Source organism: Panthera tigris, chromosome D2 (genome assembly GCF_018350195.1).
Source record: "Panthera tigris isolate Pti1 chromosome D2, P.tigris_Pti1_mat1.1, whole genome shotgun sequence".
NCBI classification, from domain to species: Eukaryota; Metazoa; Chordata; class Mammalia; order Carnivora; family Felidae; genus Panthera; species Panthera tigris.
In genome coordinates, this window is record NC_056670.1 from 39,383,657 (window position 1) to 39,406,555 (window position 22,899).

The 22,899-nt window shown below is 44.6% G+C and overlaps 1 long non-coding RNA gene across 1 annotated transcript; it reads right to left on the minus strand.

Moving 5' to 3' along the window:
* Positions 1-3,834: 3,834 nt before the first annotated feature.
* On the minus strand, positions 3,835-18,352 carry LOC122231793. The gene is made up of 3 exons (XR_006209031.1): positions 18,267-18,352; positions 12,787-12,878; positions 3,835-3,970 (listed from the first exon to the last, which is right to left on the minus strand). It is a non-coding gene; the product is annotated as an uncharacterized LOC122231793 (long non-coding RNA).
* Between the last annotated feature and the right edge of the window lie 4,547 nt (positions 18,353-22,899).

Consider the following 22,899-nt stretch of genomic DNA (forward strand, 5'->3'; position numbering starts at 1 on the left):
GAAAAGACTAAGATTTCTTTCTTTCCTTCTTTCCTGGCTACCTTTCTTCCTGGAGGAAATACCTTTGGGCTGCCTTTTATACCATCATTGTGAAGGCCTTCTCTGCAACCTGTGCAGAGGGGGTCCCTCGGGGCAGAGACACCTCTGAGCTGGTGGGTGGCGATGGGAGGGTGTGAGGTGGCTGTGGTTGACTCCTGTGCCGACGTGGCTTCATTCTAGCTGTGCCCGAGCAGCATGCAGTCCTATGGGCTTCTCACCTGTCTCTAAGTAAGGAGAGAGCAGCCCATGTCCCTGCGGCACAGTCTGCCTTCTGCTGGGGACACGGGACCCAGGCCTGTCTGTAGAACGGTATCTCGGGTGGCTTGCAGGTTCTCTTGCTTGCCCTACGGAAGCTCTCAGAACCTGACGTCGGTCGGGCCTATAGACCAGACCTATAGGCCTATAGCCTACAGAGGGGCCAAGAATTCAGTAAGAACCCAGGGTCAGCAGGTGCGTTCTACACCCTGATCAGCTCTCACTTCTGACCCCTGACCCTTGCCTCGGCAGGGCTTGAGCCCACCAAACCCTATCATGAACTGTTAGGCACCATCATGAACTGGAAACCCATCCTTGGAGGAGAGTCAGTGCTCTGCCCCTGTTTGAGGTGACGGTTGAGGTTTGGCCATTTTGAACCTTTCTAAGTAGGGGCAGTCAGCTGTCCTCCCTCATCCCAGGCAGTGCTGGACTCTAGCGCCTTAAAGGAAGCGGTGAACCCATAAAGCGTGTATTGTTTCAAGGATGTGAACTTTCCTTTGGGGTCCTGCTCTGTGTCAGGCTCTATATGCTTTATACATTTCATCTTCTTTAAATTAAAAAAAAGTTTTTATTTTATTTGAGAGAGAGAGAGAGAGAGAGAGCGAGCACAAGTTGGAGGGAGGGACAGGGATAGAGAGAGAATCTTAAGCAGGCTCCAGGCTCAGCATGGAGCCCAACATGGGGCTCAATCCCATGACCCTGGGATCATGACCTGAGCCGAAATCAAGAATCGGACCCTCAACTGACGAGCCACCCGACACTCCACATTTCACCATCTTTGATCTTACAACAGCCCTCCAAATGAGCATGATTGCCCCATCTTAACAGAGGAGGACACTGTGACCCAGAGCCATATAGCTAGAAGGAGTCGTGTTTAAAATCTTGGCCTGTTTGATGGCCCAGTGACTGACAGCAGAGACCCCTGCAGAAATTCCTGAGACTCCAGAGGGTACATATAGGAAAGGTGGGAGGAGGGACACAGGTGAACAGGAGTTCACCCAGGCAGCGTCAGGGTGAACAAAACCTTGAGAATCTGAGACTCACAGTGAATGCCAAGGGCAGGTGCACTCAAGGTCCTATTTAATTCTGTCTGGAGTTAATTGAACAAGGGCAGGGTCTGCCTGCTGTTTGGGGGCAAGGTTGATAGGTGGAGTGAAAGAATGCTATTTTGCTTTCTTTTTCTGTGGGGGGGGGCACCACTTCATGTACTGACCCAGTTTGGATGGAAGAACCAATACAATGGGCCATTGAATAGACCTCAGAGACAAACTGTATCATTTAGATAAAATAAAATAAATTTTAGCATGAATGCATCCCAAGTTCACTATTCGGCCCTTAACATCAACTAGTCAGGTACAGGTCAGTCAGAAGAGGCAGAATTTAGGCTCACCCCAAAAAAAGCTGAAGGGTCTGCTTCGGGAACGTGGGCTCTGCTACGAGAGAGATAGCAGAACCAGAGAAAAGATGGGTGTTCTTGCTGTACAGAGATCTCATCCTGTGGACTGGGCTGCACTCTTCACATGATGTTTGGGAAATTGAAACATGCACAGAAAAGCATTCATTCAGATTCTAGTCCAAGATGGCAATGTAGGAAGACCTTGAACTCACCTCCTCCATGGGCGCACCAAAGCTACATCTATTCATAAAGTGATTCTTCCTCAAGAAGAACTGAGGGCTGACTGGACAGCTTCTATACAGCAAAAGCTAGAATGGCAGGAGAGAAGGAGATATGAAGGGACCCCTACCTCCGACACTGGGGACTGCAGTGGGGAGGGACAGCACAGAGGGAGGGAGCACATTCATCTACCCCGAGGCACAGGAAAAAAGCCATGATTTAAAAGAACAACAAGGGGGCACCTGGGTATCTCAGTGGGTTAAGCATCTGACTCTTGGTTTTGCAGTTCCAGTCATGATCTTTACAGTTTGTGAGTTCAAGCCCTGCATTGGGCTCTGCACTGACAGTGCGGAGCCTGCTTGGGATATTGGGATATTCTCTCTCTCCCTCCCTCCCTCTCCCTCCCCCGTCTCTGTCCCTCCTTGCCTCTCTCTCAAAATAAATAAATAAACTTAAAAAAAAACCTAAAAAGTAAAAGAACAACTAGTGTATTAAAGATCCAGTTCTAGAACCCCGCCAGGTGATGGGTTGGAGGAGTTGGCAAGCACCACAGTTTATATTCCCCCTTGGCCTTGATAGCACAGACAGGAGCAAGGTCCAGGCACCATAGCCTGCCTGCTGCCTCAGTGAGCTCCGGGCTGCCAGGCCCACCAGCCCCAGCCATCCCACCAAAGCGGCCCCTAGGACACTCCTGGTCAGCACTCATTACAGCTCAGGCCATTGTGCCAAGGCGACACAGGTACAAAACACCCCAGAATACTCCAGGCCCACACTACTTAAGGTCCAGATGGCTTTCTGGGGCACCCCTGGCACAGAGCACTGTGGGACTTCCTGGTTCACACCTGCTTCCAGCTACCTGGCCAGGGCGTCCCCTGGGACACCTCAACTTACACCCACTTCAGCTACAGCTGTTCTGCCAAGTTGCTCCTTGCACAGAGCATTTTGGGATTCCCCAGCCACCCTGTCAGAGCACCTCTTGCGCAGGGCACCCTGGGACCCCTCAGCCTGCATCTCACCTTGACTCCAGCCACCTGGCAGGGTGCCCTCTATGCAGAGAGCCTTGGGACACCCTGGCCCATGCCCACTTCACCCCCATGCCATCCTGCCTGGGTGACTCCAGGATAGAGTGTGCAGGACCCCCAGCCCAGGCCAGCCAAAGTCACCAGCCATACACAGTCTATCCGAGGCGTGACCATACACAAGAACATTCTTTCAAGTCAAGGAGAAGTAACTGTTCCACCTCAATATAGAAACAAATACAGAAAGTCAAGCAAAATGAAGAGACAGAGGAATATGGTCCAAATAAAAGAAGAAGACAAAACCTCAGGAAAAGAACTAAATGAAACAGAGATAAGCAATAGGCCCGATAAAGAGTTTAGAGTAATGATCATAATGGTATTCACTGGACTGGAGAGAAGAGTGGAAGAAAAGCATTCATTCGTTCATTCTTCTATTCAAAAATATTCATTAGCATCTGCCAGGGCCAGGCACTCATGAATTTCTTAATCTAATGTAGACATGGTAATAAACAAGTGTGGAAATAACAAGGCAGATTCAGATGCTGATATAAGGGCAATACAAAATTGAGACAGTGGGGTATGTCAGAAAGTCCCCGGTGAGCGGAGGCTCCTTTAGATCGAGTGGCCAGGAAAGCCCTCTTTGAGGATCTGACATTTAAGCTAAGGTCGAGATGATAAGAAGGAGCCAGCCACGCAGAGAGCCAGGCAAAGAGAACAGTGGTGGGCAGCCTGAGGTGGAATAGACCTAGGTGTTTGAAGAACAGAGATAAGGGATTGAGCACTAGTCCTAAATTGATGGGATGTATGGCAGGGATGGCTAACTAAGCCCTTTCTTCTTCTAGGCACCCAAGGCTTGTATATTTCCTAGCCACCCTTGATGGTGGGTATGACTCTGATTAAGTTTCAACCTGTGGCATGTGCGTTTGGTGATAGGTCCTGCTTCCAGTCTTGGCCTGTAAGAAGTGCCCCCAATGCCTATTTCCCACGTCCCATTTTCTTCTGCTGGTCTTCTGGAGATGAGCAAGATATTAGGAGTCGTGTTCTGAAGATTAAAAAAAATATTGTTAGTTTATTATTTGGAAGGAAAGATCAAGGTTCTTGTTTTGGTTACATTAGGTTTGAGATGCTAGTTGGAACCCATAGGAGTTTGCCCACTCTGAAGTGGGTGCATATCAGATCACCCACACTTCTGACACCAGCTGCAAGCTTGGGGACTTTTTTTTAAAATTTTTAAAAATGTTTTTATTTATTTTTTTGAAGGAGAGAGAGAGACACAGAGAGAGAGAGAGAGATAGAGAGAGAGAGAGAGAGAGCATGAGCAGGGGAGGAGCAGAGAGAGAGGGAGACACAGAATCCGAAGCAGGCTCCAGGCTCTGAGCTGTCAGCACAGAGCCTGACACGGGGCTCGAACTCACAAACTGTGAGATCATGACCCGAGCCAAAGTCGGACGCTCTACCGACTGAGCCACCCAGGTGCTCAAGCTTGGGGACTTTTAAAACCACCTTCATATTTGATAATTCACTAGAAGGACTCTTGGAGTTCACGGAAAGCTGTTTTACTCATGTTTATGGGCTATTACAAGGCAAGGATACAGATTAGAATCAGTCAATGGAAGAAGCTCATAGCAGAGTCCAGAAGTACCAAATATGGAACTTCCGTTGTCCTTTCCCTGTGAAGTCAGGGTAGTATTTCTCTCCCAATATCAATGTGTGACAATATGCATGGAGTATTGCCAACCAGGGGGCTCACCTGGGCCTTGGCATTCAGAGGGCTCATCACATAGGCATGAATGAGTACTCATGGGGCTGATCTTAATTTCCAGTCTCTTTGGTTATGCTGATACTATGTAACCTAAATCACGTTGTTAGACTATTTGGTGCCATCCAAGGCTCTCAGGAAAATAAAGACACTCCTATCAGTCAGGATATTCCAAGGACTTACAGATAAGCTCCCAGAAGTGAATGGCAAAGACTAGATATTTTTTGGGGGGGCAAGGTTAACTTTTTTACTACACAATATCCGAATGGAAATGTCTAGTAAATAATTGGATATGTAAGTGTAGAGCTCAATGGAAAGGTATGAGCTAGAGTTAACACAGTTGGGGCAGTCCTAGACATAAGGATGTTATTAGAAGCCAGGGGTAGAAAGAGGAGGTTTGAGGGGCTAGGACAAAGCCCAGGCACCCTACCATTTGGAGGCATCCAAACAACCTGAATTAACAAAGGACACTGAGTGGTATCAGCCAGTGAGGTAGGAGGAAACTAGACACTTACAGGGAGCCATATATATATGTAGTTGAACAGTTAAAGGTGTCAGAATCATAAATATATAAGAGTTTGAAGGAAGAATAATACTAGTATTTAATGGAATACTTAATATGCATTAGGACTTATGCTGGCATTGTGCATAAAACTCTATTAGCTATATCTTCTCCTGTAAATTCTCCATTTTTTTTTTTTTAAATTTTTTTTTTTTTAACGTTTATTTATTTTTGAGACAGAGAGAGACAAAGCATGAATGGGGGAGGGGCAGAGAGAGAGGGGAGACAGAATCGGAAGCAGGCTCCAGGCTCTGGGCCATCAGCCCAGAGCCCGACGCGGGGCTCGAACTCATGGACCGCGAGATCGTGACCTGAGCCGAAGTCGGACGCTCAACCGACTGAGCCACCCAGGCACCCCCTGTAAATTCTCCATTTTATCAAAATTCCCAACATGTATTAAGTGCTGAATATGAGTTAAGACCAGTGTTCACATTGTGCACCGGACTCTATCAGGTGTCTTCTCTATTAAATTCTCTGTATTACAGAAGAGGTGTTAAGTCTTAGGAAGGTCAAATAGCCGGACCGGGCCCCAACTAGATTCACTCCACATCCATCTGACTTCAGAGCCCTTGCGATTAAGTAGTGGGCAACAGAGTTTCTGTTTGGTCTTTGGGGACTGAGGAAGGAATGGGGAGTCCTTAGTGGAGACAAGAGGTGCTTTCGTAGGGGTGTCGGGGTGACTCAGTTAAGTGGCTCTCAATTTTGGCTCAGGTCATGATCTCACGGTTGGTGGGTTCAAGCCTCGCATGGGGCTCTGTGCTGACAGCTTGGAGCCTGGAGCCTGTTTTAGATTCTGTGTCTCCCTCTCTATCTGCCCCTCCTCTTTTGTGCTCTGCCCCCCCCCTCAAATAAATAAACATTAGGAGGTGCTTTTGTAGGGCCACCATTTGGAAGCAGATGTAGAACTGCTCTATGTAGCAGCAGAGGGCAGACCTCGAGCCTACACTGGTCTACTGACAAGGTTTCATTTGACACAAAGAAAACTTCCCAGTGGCTAGTATTCTCTGAGACAGGCGCAGGTGGTGTAGAAGGTGTTCAGACTGGTGAGTCATGGTCAGGGTGGATGGATGTCCTTCTTCCAGTTCACTTTGCTTCTTCTCGTATGTGGGAAGCTGCTACTGGGGTCCAAGCTTTGCTTCCCCTCTATGCTTTCTGGGCCATTAAGTGTAATCCAAATACCACAAGCCTCCAATCCCCTCAAGTTTTTCTTCCCGTATCTTCAGTTTCCTTAAATGGAAATCAGCCAGTCAGTAAGCTGCAATTGGGTGGGTGCCACATGGTTGTTGCCATGGAGGGCTATACTGGGCACTAATTTTGTGTCAGGTGCTGTATTAGGTGCATCTCAATAATCCAATAACATAGGTACTATCATTCCCTCATAAAGGTGAGGAAACTTCAGAAAGGTGTAGTTGCAGAGCCTGCATTCTAACTCCAGCTGGCCTGGCCCCAAAGCTTGTCCACGTGGCTGTGTATCATTGGCCAGACCCTGGGTGACGTTCCTTGTGGCCGTCCAGGCTACAGTGCAAGCTGTCTTGTCAACCTCATTGGTTAATTATGGGATTGTTGTGTTTCTTCCCTTGAGCCATTAGAGATAAATAACTAGCTATTGATGTTTTGGGGAAGGTCCAACAGCAGAAATGTCAGCTTTTTCAGAAGAATAACAGCTAAGGAATATTAGCTGAGGAATAATGTGTATTTTGCTTGAATATCAGCTCTGGGAAGTGGGGAATAGACACCCCACCCACATCTGTAGCCACCAGTATTCATGCTGACCTTGACACTCAGCCAGATCTTAGGCTGGGAAGTGAATGTGCAGTGTGGGTGTGTGAGTGCTCATTTCTAAATAACTGAGTCTTCCCCTCATGCTTTTTCTTCTTTCTTTCTTTCTTTCTTTCTTTCTTTCTTTCTTTCTTTCTTTCTTTCTTTCTTTCTTTCCTTTCTTTCTTTTCTTTCCTTCCTTTTCTTTCCTTCCTTCCTTCCTTCCTTCCTTCCTTCCTTCCTTCCTTCCTTCTTTCTCCTTAGTGACTGAACCACTGTTCCATTAGCAAAGTGTAAACAATATTCCATAATCTAATGTGATTCTCCTAATGGGCCTGGAGGCACACAAGACTATGCTATTGTTCCTGTTTTACAGGTGAGGAAACTAAGATCCAGCGAGTCTGAGCAAAATGCCCAAAGTGACATAGTGGGTTAATGGCCAACACCCGCGTGCTTTCTACTCTACCACACTGCTAGCCAGCCTCGCTCACAGGCCCAGAGAGAGGAGTCCAACCTCTTTCCAGAGTGGAGAGGTGAGTGGAGAGGAGGGAAAATGGAGATAGCAGCTATTGTGTTTCTTTACGAGAACCATTCTACAAAATTTGATTCTTCCCAGATCTAAACCAAGCATGGCGGCTGGGCTAGTACCTAATTCTTAGGCTTGACCATGCATGGAGGGAAATGGGATATTGAATGCTTATAAGGTGTTATTGTCGTGTTAATGCAGGAACTTGGAGTGATTACACTGTGAAATTTACCTGGCAGCTCAGCAGTGAAATTGCAGCTAATTAATTTTGCCTGACTTGATGGAATCCTCCTCATTCTTAATCCTCTCTCTGCTCTTTGCCAAAAGATGAATGAGGGGGATGTAGATGGAAATGTAACTTGCAAAGTAGCTTCTCTATGTGGCCACCTGGCATTTCTCCTGCAGCCCACCCATTTTCAAGCACAGAATTCTCTTTTCATGGGGTCTGGGTAGAAAGAAAGCTGGAGGCTCTTAGGGGGTTTCATTCATTTCCAGCAGAGCTACAGAGGAATTGAAGATGAGGAGTCTGAAGTAGGAAGAAGGAAATTTAACAGTCCAGTTTTGTAGAGTTCATGGAGAAATTCAGAAAAATTTTTAGAGCTGGAAGTATAGAACTCCTCTATTCTGTTCTAGCACTCTCTCATAAAATTGTGGCAATCTGTTTGGACTGAGCCCTGGGAACTTGACCTGAAAGGGGCAAGCTTGGGCAAGGACCCATGGCGGTTGTCTAGTGTTTGGTATGGCCAGCCAAGGGTTGAGGATGATCTGAAAATGATCTGGGGCTGCGGCCATGGAGAGCAGCCTGTGAGCCAGGTAGGCTCTTTAGAGATGACTGAACCATGCTTGATCATGTCTTAATGCTTTGGATGGTGGAAGGACCCCCTACTGGGCCATTGTGGGGGTTCTAGCCTGGGCTGCTGCAACTCCGTAGGTCTCAAGCTTAGGGTGCAGAGTAGCAGATGTCCCTATAGCTGTGACTACATACATGTTCTCAAGGCATGCCAGGGCTCCTTTTGGAGAACATTTTGCTGATCAAAATTAGGATGCTTCCCAAGCCTAAGCTATTTCTTTTTTCTTTCTTTCCCAGGCTCTGTCTTTAAAGTGTTCTACCCAGGGGCACCTGCGTGGCTCAGTCGGTTAAGCATCTGACTTTGGCTCAGGTCATGATCTCATGGCTTGTGAGTTCGAGCCCCACGTCAGGCTCTGTGCTGACAGCTCAGAGCCTGGAGCTTGCTTCAGATTCTGTCTCTGTCTGCCCCTCCCTGACTCACGCTGTGTCTCTGTCTCTCTCTCAAATATATATAAACATTAAAAAAAATTTTTTTAAAGTGTTCCACCCACATTCTGTCCTGTAGCCTGGATAAGTGACAAGAAGCAGGCTTTCCATTTCTTTCCATCTCTCTCTTGCAGCCCTGATTACTGATCTCTGTCCCCTAGGAATGTCATCACACAAAGGGCTACATTTCCCAAGATAAGGGACTGGAATTTAGAAGTGTTGGGGGAGGGGGGCGCCTGGGTGGCTTAGTCGGTTAAGCGTCTGACTTCGGCTCAGGCCATGATCTTGTGGTTTGAGCCCCGCGTCGGGCTCTGTGCTGACATCTCAGAGCCTGGAGCCTGCTTCGGATTCTGTGTCTCCCTCTCTCTCTGCCCCTACCCTGCTCATGCCCTGTCTCTCTCTGTCTCAAAAATAAATAAAACATTTAAAAATTTTTTAAAAAAGAAAAGAAGTGTTGGGAAATTATTGAAAGTTTTTTTTCCCCTCTACTAGTTTCTTTTTAATTTAATAACTGTTCATTTTACAATAGTTTTTAGATTTACAGAAAAATTGCCAAGAGAGAACAGAGAATTCCCATGTATCCCACACCCAGTTTCCCCTATTATTAATATCTTATAATAACTGGGTACATTGATTACAATGTATGAACCAATATTGATATATTATTATTATTAAAAAAATTTTTTTTTGCTGTTTATTTATATTTGAGAGAGAGAGATAGACAGACAGACAGAGCACAAGCAGGGGAGGGGCAGAGAGAGAGTGGGAGGCACAGAATCCGAAGCAGGCTCCAGGCTCTGAACTGTCAGCACAGAGCCCAATGTGGGGATTGAACTCATGAACTGTGAGATCATGACCTGAGCCAAAGTCAGACGCTCAGTCAACTAAGCTACCCAGGTGCCCCTATTGATATATTATTTTTAACTGAAGTCCATACTTTATTCGGCCTTTTTGAGTTTTTACCTAAGGGGCCTTTCAGTTTCAGGATTGCATCAGAGATACCATGTCATATTCAGGTGTCATGTGTCCTTAGCCTCCCCTTGGCTATGAGTGTCTCAGAACCACCAAAGGGTGCTATCTGGTCACATCTGAGTTTCAGAAAATTCTGAGACTAGAGTGATGGAAGGTGGGTGTCTTCTCAGAGATGAGCCTTGGGGTATGAAGAATGGCAGGTGGACTTCTGGCATCTGGGCTGAGACCCTTAGTCGGTGGGGCAGGGATCTGGGGCCGTGGGCTATTGCTTCTCACTGGGTCAGACCCACGTTCTGCTCCTCCCAGAAGTATTGTCAAGAAATCTCTTACTTTATCTCAGGTTTTAAGATTTATTCATGTGTAGTTGTTTTATTTATTATTTTATTTATATTGTGCCTGTAGGTGTTTCCTATTTCATTCCACTTTTTAATTTTCCCCGTTTTGTTCTGATCAGTGTTGCCAAAGTTCTATGTTGTTAATTTCTTCAAAGAACTAGCTTTTGGTTTTGTACAATGTCTATTTTTTAGTTACCAATTTCATTTATTTTTGCCTTTTTGCAATTTCTTGAATTGGAGCTTTTCAATTTCTGTTTTTACTGTTTAGATGAATTTATGAGTATCTGGAAAGTTCTTCTATTCCCACAGATTTTGAAATGGAGTGTCTTAATTGTTACTGAGTCTTAGAGCATTTATTAATTTCAGTTATGATTTGTTAGACCAAAAGTTATTAGTCATATCTAATCCTATTTCCTGATACATAGAATTTTGAACTTAATGTTTTGTTAGTAGTCTCTATTGGAATCTGAGTAGAGAACATACATACCTTTGTCATAGTAGAATATACCTTTTAGAATTTATTGACACTTCCATGGTGTTATAGATGGTCATTTCTTGGTGCAGGTTAAATATGTAATTAGAAAGAATGCATACTCTGTACTTATTGGGTATGAAGTCCTCTATCTTCAATAATTGCATTATCCAGATAGTCTCTACTTTTGCTCAATTTTTATGGCTTTATTTATCAGTTTCTGAGAAGGGGATATTAAATTCTTAACTGTAATTGTTGATTTATAAATCTCTTCCCACAATCCTGGAGGTTATTGCTTTGTATATTTTGAATTATTATTACAATTATATTGTAAGATATATAAATATTCATCATTATATTTTTTTACCCTACTATTTCTTTTGATCAATATATATGTAACATTACTCTTTGGTCTTTGAATTCCATTTTGTCAGGTATTGAAACTGCTCTCCCAGCCTTTTTTGGTTTCATATTTGCCTGGTATATCTCTCCTCATTTAAATACTTTTTAGCTTTTCTCTATTTCTTGGTTTGAAATGTATCTAAGACAACATGTTGGTAGATATTGTTTTCTTTAATCCAATGTGGAGAGTCTCATTTTAAATTGGTAAGTTTAACCCATTTGGGTTTACTATTATCAGATTAGAACTTATTTGCCATCTTAGGCCATATTTTCCATTTGTTTTGTGTGTTTTTCCTCTTTTCTGTGTTTCGTTGGGTAGATTGAGTTTTTCTCTGTTGATATAAAAGCCATACGTTCTATTTTGCTCTTACTGTGATTTCCTCCTCTTATCTGATTGGCTATTATCTCTCGTAGTGTTAAGAGTTGTGAAAATGGCATCCTTGCCTTGTATCTAACGGTAGAGCAAATGCCTTCAGCAATCCCCCATTAAATGTGATGTGTGCTCCGAGTAACCACATTTTCTCTATTATCATAATTAATGATAAAACTCACTTTCCCCCTCCTCACTTGAACCCAAGGCATGAGGAAAGTAATCATCATTTACTTTCATACTTTCTGACTTGCCAGGTTTGCAAATAAAGGTTGGAGTCTTTCTGAGTGAGCCCACATTAATATACAAATGGATGCATTTTCTTTTGTAGGAACAGTGGCATATTAATACAATAATTTTGAAACAATATTTATAATACATTTAGTATTAAGTGCCTGTGGCAGAGGCAGTTACTTGTTTACCCTAATTTCCATTTTCCGTTTCACATAAGTTTTGATTTTTTACCAGGGCACATGGCTGCATTGAATAAGACTACATTTCCCATCCTCCTCTGCATTCAGATGAAGGCGCGTAATTAGGTTCCAGGCAATAAGGGTAAATGGCATTGTTGTATAATAGCTTCCGGAGTGCTTTGCCCCTTCTTCCTCTCCTTCTGTCCTTGCTTCTTGGAATATGGATGTGATGGCTGGAGCTTCATGATGGGACATGAGCAGGAGGGCTGTCCCCTGGGAATGGTAGTGACTGATGATGCTGCAGACACTAACCTGGCCCTGGCCTGCCCGCCTTCAGACTTTGAAATAAGACAAACATAAACCCGCTTTAAGCCACTGTCATTTTATGTCACTGTTAACTGAAGCTGACCTTAATCCTAACCACTATAGTTATGATTTTTGGGTGTTCCTTTCTTATCGCCCATCATTTTATATTAAGACTTTTATGTTCTTTATTTTGATTTGACATTTAGTCTGGGAAGTTGGTCTTTGAACTAGTCAGATTTGAGTTTAAATTCTTATTTTCTCGTTTATTAGCATAAAACTAGGACTATTTTCTGTATTTAACCTAATTCTTTATTTGCAAATCACTAATAACATGTATCTTACATGACTGTTGAGGGATCCAATGTTTATAAAATGTTTAACGAAATGCTAGTCCTATAATAGCCTCTTGATGCATTTTTGGGGGTCATTGTCCTCTTTACTCTCCATGTTGGGGAATCATATCCTGTGCCACAGAATAATATTCCCAAATCTTTCCCATAAAACTCATTGTATGTTGGAACCCAGTGACTTGTCCTATGGTCGCTGCCCCACTCAGTAGCTTGATCTTCTTTCCCTGTTAATCTCGGGGCACCTTGTGCCATTTGCCAGTACCTAGGATGAGAGTGAGTAATTTTACCTTACCTTGAAATGTGTCGTCATCTTTTACTTTTAAATATCATTTTCAAGGATGATAGAGAAGTACGTACTCAGACTCTTTTCACAAAGTGATGAACTTCAGGTTTTCTGCAATGAGTTGGTTGGTTGAATTGAGTTCTGTTCATTCAGGGGGACAGGACCTCTGGATGTGTGACAAAGAAAGCAAGACGTCTGTTTTTGAGTAGTCCAGGGAGACAGACAGGAGGTAAACACGTTTGCTCAAGTATATAGAGCATATAGAGGAAGGACTAGTTAGTGCTAAGGGGAGATTAGATGTGTTAGGTAAGTGTTGGTTCATCAGACCATACCTGAAGAGGACTTTGAAGAACAATAGGGATTTCCCTGGCAGGTGATTGGCAACGTTTTGGGAGCCCTGGGCAGGGTGAATATAGATGAAGAGACCAGACCGCACTGAGGGATATGGGTAGGAACTAGCACGGTCTGTCTCTGCACCTGGGAATGGCTGTATATTGCCAGGTGCAAGAAGGAAAATGCTTAGAGTCTGCACAGTCCTGGGGCTGGAGGGACAGAAAGCTGCAGGAGGGCGCTAACAAATACAATGCTTTTAGAGGTTAGAGTTTGCATTTTCTCAAGACCCCTGAGGCAGCAGAGTTGAGGGAGGATTGGATTATTCAGGGGAAAACCACAACAGGCAGCCCAGTGAGGAAGCCACTGCAATCATCCACGAGGGAGAGGAGAAGGGCTGGAATCAGGTAATATCATCTAGGGATAGAAAGAAGAGGGCATGTTTGAGACATATCAAAGGGACAAAATTGACAGCACTTGACTGCTGATTGGTTGTAAGAGTTCAGGGCTGTCCCCCACTCTCTGGACTGAGTGACTGAACGAATGATGAGTCCATTAACCAGAACAGAGCATCTGTAAGGAGAAGGCAGTGGAGGAAGACAAGGAAGCCCAATGTGGGGCACGATGAGATGATGCTGCCTTTTCAGAAACCTCTCCGTGCCACTCAACTCTGGTCCTGATTCTTATAGGGTGCTTCTTGAAGCCAGCTGTCTTTTACCCGCCTCTATTGTGGGCACGTAACAGTAGCTCGGTTTCAAACATGCAGTGTTTTAGGAAAAGTACTTGGTACACCCGGGAGAAAGCTGGAGTCAGGGCAGTGTTGGAGAAATGGCGTAGGAGCTCAAGAAGGCAGACGCAGCGCATTGTGAGTCTGTGCTCAAATCCTAGGGGAACGCCTTACAGGAAAAATAAATGAACTCGCAGGAGACAAAACACGAAGAATCTCTGAATTATGGAAAGCATGTTAGAAGGGATGGAGGAGGAAGCATGGGCAAACCCATGCACGAGAGTGAGGGGGTGTGGAGGCGAAGGGGGTTCGGAGCTGATGGCCAAGAAAGAATTCTTGAAGATGTCTTTGGTGCAAAAAAGTGATTTTAGTAAAGCATGGCCCTGTGGGCAGAAAGAGCTGCACTGGGGTTGTGAAGAGTGACTGCTTATATACTGTGGAACTGGGGGAGAAAAGTCAAGAGGAAGTTTCTTGAAGGGATTTCCATATGCTAAAGAAGACTCATAGATTACCGGAGGCCTGGCAATTGTCAAGCTAAAGTGGTTTTTCCTTCTAGCAAAGCATTATCTTTAAGACAGTAGGGAATTCCTAGAGATTAGGCTATTGATGAGATATTTGTAAACTGATGGAGACTCATCAGTTAACCATCGGTTTTCTTTCCCTTTCCTTTATCATTGGGCAGCCAGGAGTGCCTGAGGAATATAACACATATCCTACCCTAGGTGGCAGGGGTGGGGGTGGGGGGGTGGGGTACTAGTTTGTGCTTGGCCTTCAGCTTGCCTTATGGTCCCTCATCCAGAGGATTGTGAAATAGTGGAAGTACTCCGGCCTGTGCTCAGCACCTGGAGGAGGCCGGCCCTGGAAGCATGAGGATTTCTCTGGAATAGCAGTCAGGTGGGCTGGTGTCCTCAACACCCTTCGTTGCCCCACTCGGTGCACAGGACAATGACAGGGGTGGGAAGAATGAGAGGTGGAAAAGTGAGAAAGGCAAGGCAGTGTCTGTTGGAAATCACCCTGGAGGGGTTCCTGTGGTCCCCAAATGAGGTCCTGGTGCATTCTGCCCTGTGACCCAGATGCTTTGCCCCCACCGTGATCTCAAGTCCACCTCACCTACCACTTCCTTTTCTCTCTTTCTACTTCCCAGTGGAAAGTAAAACTGTAGGAGGGAAGACCTAAGAAAGTCTATACCACTGCCTGTCTGAAAAATGAGCTAAAATCTGAGTTTGTAGTGGGTATAATTTACATCATAATAAAGCTTCTACAAATATGATTTTACAACAACCCTTTCAATTTCCAGTCAAACTCCTAGAAGTTTGGTGATTTTAGATACTTAAAAATTGTTTTTAATGTTGTTTATTTTGAGAAAGAGAGACAGAGGGTGCAAGGAGGGGAAGGAGGGGCAGAGAGAGAGGGAGAGAGAATCCCAAGGAGGCTCTGTGCTGTTGGTGCAGAGCCCGAGGTGGGGCCTGATCTCACAAATGGTGAGATCATGACCTGAGCCTAAACCAAGAGCTGGTCCCTCAACCAAGTGAGCCACCCAGGTGCCCCTTTTAGGTGCTTTTATGATGTGGAAGGGCATTGAGTCCTACAGCGAGATCTCTGGGCTAATGCACTTGTTAACTTTTAAGATTGGTGGTTGCTGGGAATTTGTATGATATCACACAGGGACAGCACAGACCAGCTACACAGCGTGCTCTACTCAGCTGGTTAGCAGTCTGGGAATTACAGTATCCCTTTCTGCTCATGTCTTAATTGACTGGGGGGGGGGTAACTTATTTATGAGGATTGCAGTAGCATGAGGGCTGGTTTTCTAATGAGAAAGTCATAGGATATAGAGTTTTCTACATGGCAGGGCAATGTGGTGAGGGGCAAAGTCATGGGTTTCAGATCCAGGTGACCTAAATAGGAATCCTGCTCCCATCACCTATTTGCTGGATGATCTTGGCAAGTTACTTGACCACCCTGTATCTCAGTCACCCCATTTATAAAATGGGGGTGATGACATCTGTCTCATGGGGCCACTGCAAGGATTAGATGAGATGAAGCATATAAGACACCTGGACCAGAGTAGGTCCTTGATCAAGGGGCCTTTCTTCACCCCTAGAGAAGGTGGAATGAAAAAAACACAGCAACGAGGAGCAAAGAACCTGGATTCAAATACCACATCCAATTCTCCCAGTTCTGAGAAGCTCTTAACTTCTCTGAGTCTCACTTGCCTCATTTGTAAAAGAGGATTAATATAATTGTACTCTCTAATTACTTCTCCCTGATGCTATGAGGCCCTCAACCATAGTGCTGAAAGTCCTTTAAGAGCCATGAAGCCTTCTTAGTTAGTGTGTTTAGGAGAATGTGTATGAAGGGTCAAGGAGGAGAGCAGAGAGGATGTCTTTGTTTAGAATTTGTGTGGGAAAGACATTCATTTAATATTCAAGAGACATTTGTTAGTGTGGGCCTAAGGTATGTTTATTCTGGGAGTTAGCATGGTCTGGAGGACTGTATGGAGGTGGGATTTGACCCTAGAGTTAATTCACAGGAAGATATTGGGTCTCTCTTGACATTTTGATGGAGGAAGAGAGCATCATCGTGCATATGTATGGCTTCAGGCCAAGAGGGTCCTTTTGAGGGTTGATGTGGGATTCCAAGGAAGACAGGCCTTCACTCCAGGCACTTCTGACAGATGTCTTAAGTGAGTCTGAATGGGTTGTATCTTAATGGCCCTGGCACCAAGCAGATGCACAGTCACCTATACTGAATGAATAAACGTGTTGACTGTGTCTTTGTGGGACACAGAAAAGACAAGGCATGGATAGATTTAGAACTGGGGGTGGCAGTGACATTGACTTCCCATGTACTTGCCATTGAGCTTCAGTGCCTAACGAGCAGCAACTGGGCCATGCAGGGCACTGGGCCTTGCCCCACTCTTTGAGTAGGTGAAGGAAAGAGATATTGTAACAGCTCTTGGAAGACAGAAGACAAGAGGTAAATTGCAGGTGTCCCATGGTAGCTAAGAGGTCTCATTCTCAAAGCTCATATAAGAAACCTCCTGGCCACTTAGAGAATTGGCTGGAAGAAAGTTTAGAGGATTCAGAGTTTCCGTGGAACAAGTGGAGTTATAGTTAGAGAAATACATTTGGATGCCCAGACCAATGTGTTGTAGTCTATGTCCAAAGAATCTTGGGTAGAAACAAAAATGAATGAGCTGGAGTCTCAATTCCTAACAGACTTTATACTCTAGAGGTGAAGTAGACACGTACCTCCCTGATTTAGGATGGAAGGAAGTAACTAGGGTTGGAGGAGAGGTCAAGGACAGGTGACACGAGTACTCAAAGGAGGAGGAGATGTGCTCTGCTCAGGACATCAGGGTAGGGGTGGGCTTTGATGTGGGCAGGGGTAGACCAGGGAGATGAGGCAGAGACTCGTTCAGACACCAGTGCTAAATCCCTAGAGGGACAACCCAATCGTCCCCCTGCTGTGTCATATGTGCATGCCGTTCCTCTCAACTGGGGACAGGAAGGAGGCATCATGAGAGGCAGAAATGGCTGCAGGACCTACACGTCTCACCCCTCCACTCAGATCTTAGAGATACCTTCCCAGGTACCCCTTATCAGAGCTCTTTACAGCTTGATGCGGACAGTCTGATTTCCACAGAGCCACCTAATTAATCTTGCAGAAGCATGACTATTTATGTTATGACCTTGCTCCAAAACCTTCAATGACTCCCAATTGCCTCTGCAAAGTTTTTCAAACTTCCTTGATGACAAGAATTACTGGAGGGGTCCCTAAGTGACTCGGTAAGTTAAGCGTCGGACTCTTGATTTTGACTCAGGCCATGATCTTGCAGTACGTGAGATCGAGCCCTATGCTGGGCTCTGTGCTGACAGCATGGAACCTGCTTGGGATTCTCCCTCTCTCCCTGTCTCTCTGCCTCCCTGTCTCTCTCTCAAAATAAATAAACATGAAAAAAAATAACTATTGGAATATCAGGACTCTCCCCTGGAAGTTCTTTTTTTTTTTTTTTCTAAGTTTATTTATTTTGAGAGAGACAGAGACAGCATGAGTGGGGGAGGGGCAGAGAGAGAGGGAGAGACAGAGAATCCTAAGCTGTCAGTGCAGAGCCCGACAGGGGGCTCGAACTCATGAAACTGTGAGATCATGACCTGAGCCAAAAGTGAGAGTCAGATGCTTAACCAACTGAGGCACCCAGGCACCCGTCCCCCAGAAATTCTAAACCAGGATGCCTAGGTTAGGCCCCAGCAATCCATTGCTTTGATAAGCACCCCAGATAATTCTTAAGCTCAAGAAAACTTGAGAAAAGTTCAGAATAAATTGTAAACTCATGAGCGTAAGACTCTGGAGAACGCAATAAAGTGGTCCGCAGACAGAGAGCTAGGAGATGGATATGCTGGGTGGGGTGGAGAGAAGTCAGGTCTGGACTTAGCACAGCACCAGGTTAGAAGTCTGGCTCCTGGTCTGGTCCCAGCTCTGCCCCTGACTCACACTGTGGCCTTGGACTCTACTTTCCTCTCACTGGGCCTCAGTATTTTCTCTTCTATGGTACGGGAGGTTGGGATCATCATATCAGCTCCCAGTCAACCTCTGGTTTTGGCAAGATTCTATGGAATCTTGGAATCTATGGAATCTATGGAAAGTTCTAATGTTGCCAAGTACTTACTGGGGTTTGCTTTCCTATCCTGGGACCTGGGTGAACCTGGAAGAGGCAGGGCCTCCTGGACCAGCCCATGGTCACAGCCAGACAAGGTTGGCCTGGGGCACCTGCAGGCAGACAGTCAGTGGCCAGCATGCACACTAAGCCATGTGTGGGGCTGGAAGAACAATCAGTCCTGTGATTCCAAGGTAAGCTCATGGAACCAGAGGTGAGGTGAAAGCTAGAGATCAGAAACGTATTGTTGGGAAGGGTCCACGCCTCTAGCATCAGGCGGGTCTCTCACCTGTGCTGGGTGCCTGCAGAGCATAGTACTATGACATGCATGAGGCCAATTGGTTTAAGGCTGCAGCTTCTGGCTGGAGGCTTTAAAAATCCTTTGGCAGATTAGGGCATAGACAAGCCAGGCCTGCTAATGATGTCAGGAGATCTGCTAGATGATGTCAGGCAGGGGTGCTGGGGAAGGAGCTTCGGGAAGGCGGGGAGCTTTCTTGGCAGGCCACTGTCCCCTGCCCTGACCCTTTCCCGCTCCTGCTTCCCACCTCCTGCCCAGGACCAATGATCTGTGGGGTGTGTGCTGTCATCCTGGAGGAGGTGCAGATGGAGGGGTAGTGAAGCAACAAAGCCGAAAACCTTGTGTCATTTTAACGAAGAAGAAATGAAACATCAGGCAATTAGGCAGGAGTACATCAATTAGTGAGCCAGAAAAGAGCTTCACGATATTTTGATGACTCAACACTGGCAAACAAAAACCAAATTAAAAAGGAAAAAAGCCCTCAAACAAATACCAGAAAACCTGCAGAAATCCTTAAATAATCACTTGATTTAAGTGCATTTAAAATATTGGAAACAGGGAAAAATGGAGAGACGCATTTGGAGGGGAACAGAGTTACCACGAGGTGATTGAGTTCCCTATTTGTAAGGAATATAGTTGCACCGATTCCCTTCCCGGACTCCCCTCTCAACAAGGCCCCCCCCCCCCCCCCTTTGACCATCAGACTGCTGTGAACTTCCATCCACTCCCCAGCCTGGGAAATAGAGGAGCAGAGAAGGCACCTCACACCTCCCTCCTGGGGTCTGATGCCCGGTGTCCCTCCTCAGCTAGGACAAGAACCCTGTGAAACAAGTCGTGTGCAAGTGGGTAGATAAGGGAGAAGGATGCGTTTTTGGGTTGACCTCAGCTTTGACATTCACTGGCGATGCGACCCAAGGGAGGATAGATTAGCTTGTGAGTTCTAGTGTCCTCATTTGCAAATCAGGGTAATGATCCCTATGTCACAAGGTCATTGTCAGGATTTAATGAGAACATGTATAAAAACTTGGTGACGTATACTGGGTGTGAACCACACGCTATTTTCCTGTCCTCAGAGCTTCAGTCTCAAAGATAACCAGGATCTCCTGAAGTGTCAAAACACGCCAGCTTTCCCTGTCCCAGCTTGTTTTATGAGTAAAAGAAAGGGCCTTTTGGCCACACGGCTACATGCGGCCATGCTGGGTGCCAGGCCTAGAAGATTTCCTGGAAGGTTTTTTTTGTGTTGTTTTTTTGTGTTTTTTTTTCAACTTTGTATATGTTTTATTTTTTTTCAATATATGAAATTTATTGTCAAATTGGTTTCCATACAACACCCAGTGCTCATCCCAAAAGGTGCCCTCCTCAATACCCATCACCCACCCTGCCCTCCCTCCCACCCGCCATCAACCCTCAGTTTGTTCTCAGTTTTTAAGAGTCTCTTATGCTTTGGCTCTCTCCCACTCTAACCTCTTTTTTTTTTTTTTTTCCTTCCCCTCCCCCATGGGTTTCTGTTAAGTTTCTCAGGATCCACATAAGAGTGAAAACATATGGTATCTGTCTTTCTCTGTATGGCTTATTTCACTTAGCATCACACTCTCCAGTTCCATCCACGTTGCTACAAAAGGCCATATTTCATTCTTTCTCATTGCCACGTAGTATTCCATTGTGTATATAAACCACAATTTCTTTATCCATTCATCAGTTGATGGACATTTAGGCTCTTTCCATAATTTGGCTATTGTTGAGAGTGCTGCTATAAACATTGGGGTACAAGTGCCCCTATGCATCAGTACTCCTGTATCCCTTGGGTAAATTCCTAGCAGTGCTATTGCTGGGTCATAGGGTAGGTCTATTTTTAATTTTTTGAGGAACCTCCACACTGTTTTCCAGAGTGGCTGCACCAATTTGCATTCCCACCAACAGTGCAAGAGGGTTCCCATTTCTCCACATCTTCTCCAGCATCTATAGTCTCCTGATTTGTTCATTTTGGCCACTCTGACTGGCATGAGGTGATATCTGAGTGTGGTTTTGATTTGTATTTCCCTGATGAGGAGCGACGTTGAGTATATTTTCATGTGCCTGTTGGCCATCTGGATGTCTTCTTTAGAGAAGTGTCTATTCATGTTTTCTGCCCATTTCTTCACTGGGTTATTTGTTTTCCAGGTGTGGAGTTTGGTGAGCTCTTTATAGATTTTGGATACTAGCCCTTTGTCCGATATGTCATTTGCAAATATCTTTTCCCATTCCGTTGGTTGCCTTTGAGTTTTGTTGGTTGTTTCCTTTGCTGTGCAGAAGCTTTTTATCTTCATAAGGTCCCAGTAGTTCATTTTTGCTTTTAATTCCCTTGCCTTTGGGGATGTGTCAAGTAAGAGATTGCTACGGCTGAGGTCAGAGAGGTCTTTTCCTGCTTTCTCCTCTAGGGTTTTGATGGTTTCCTGTCTCACATTCAGGTCCTTTATCCATTTTGAGTTTATTTTTGTGAATGGTGTGAGAAAGTGGTCTAGTTTCAATCTTCTGCATGTTGCTGTCCAGTTCTCCCAGCACCATTTGTTAAAGAGACTGTCTTTTTTCCATTGGATATTCTTTCCTGCTTTGTCAAAGGTTAGTTGGCCATACGTTTGTGGGTCTAGTTCTGGGGTTTCTATTCTATTCCATTGGTATATGTGTCTGTCTTTGTGCCAATACCATGCTGTCTTGATGATTAGAGCTTTGTAGTAGAGGCTAAAGTCTGGGATTGTGATGCCTCCTGCTTTGGTCTTCTTCTTCAAAATTACTTTGGCTATTTGGGGCCTTTTGTGGTTCCATACGAATTTTAGGATTGCTTGTTCTAGTTTCGAGAAGAATGCTGGTGCAATTTTGATTGGGATTGCATTGAATGTGTAGATAGCTTTGGGTAGTATTGACATTTTGACAATATTTATTCTTCCAATCCATGAGCAGGGAATGTCTTTCCATTTCTTTATATCTTCTTCAATTTTCTTCATAAGCTTTCTATAGTTTTCAGCATACAGATCTTTTACATCTTTGGTTAGATTTATCCCTAGGTATTTTATGCTTCTTGGTGCAATTGTGAATGGGATCAGTTTCTTTATTTGTCTTTCTGTTGCTTCATTATTGGTGTATAAGAATGCAACTGATTTCTGTACATTGATTTTGTATCCTGCAACTTTGCTGAATTCATGTATCAGTTGTAGCAGACTTTTGGTGGAGTCTTTCGGATTTTCCATGTATAATATCATGTCATCTGCAAAAAGTGAAAGCTTGACTTCATCTTTGCCAATTTTGATGACTTTGATTTCCTTTTGTTGTCTGATTGCTGATGCTAGAACTTCCAACACTATGTTAAACAACAGTGGTGAGAGTGGACATCCCTGTCGTGTTCCTGATCTCAGGGAAAAAGCTCTCAGTTTTTCCCCATTGAGGATGATGTTAGCTGTGGGCTTTTCATAAATGGCTTTTATGATGTTTAAATATGTTCCTTCTATCCCGACTTTCTGAAGGGTTTGTATTAAGAAACGTTGCTGAATTTTGTCAAATGCCTTTTCTGCATCGATTGACAGGATCATATGGTTTTTATCTTTTCTTTTATTAATGTGATGTATCACGTTGATTGATTTGCGAATGTTGAACCAGCCCTGCATCCTAGGAATGAATCCCACTTGATCATGGTGAATAATTCTTTTTATATGCTGTTGAATTCGATTTGCTAGTATCTTATTGAGAATTTTTGCATCCATATTCATCAGGGATATTGGCCTGTAGTTCTCTTTTTTTACTGGGTCTCTGTCTGGTTTAGGAATCAAAGTAATACTGGCTTCATAGAATGAGTCTGGAAGTTTTCCTTCCCTTTCTCTTTTTTGGAATAGCTTGAGAAGGATAGGTATTATCTCTGCTTTAAACGTCTGGGAGAACTCCCCTGGGAAGCCATTTGGTCTTGGACTCTTATTTCTTGGGAGATTTTTGATAACTGAATCAATTTCTTCGCTGGTTATGGGTCTGTTCAAGCTTTCTATTTCCTCCTGATTGAGTTTTGGAAGCATGTGGGTGTTTAGGAATTTGTCCATTTCTTCCAGGTTGTCCAGTTTGTTGGCATATAATTTTTCATAGTATTCCCTGATAATTGCTTGTATCTCTGAGGGATTGGTTGTAATAATTCCATTTTCATTTATGATTTT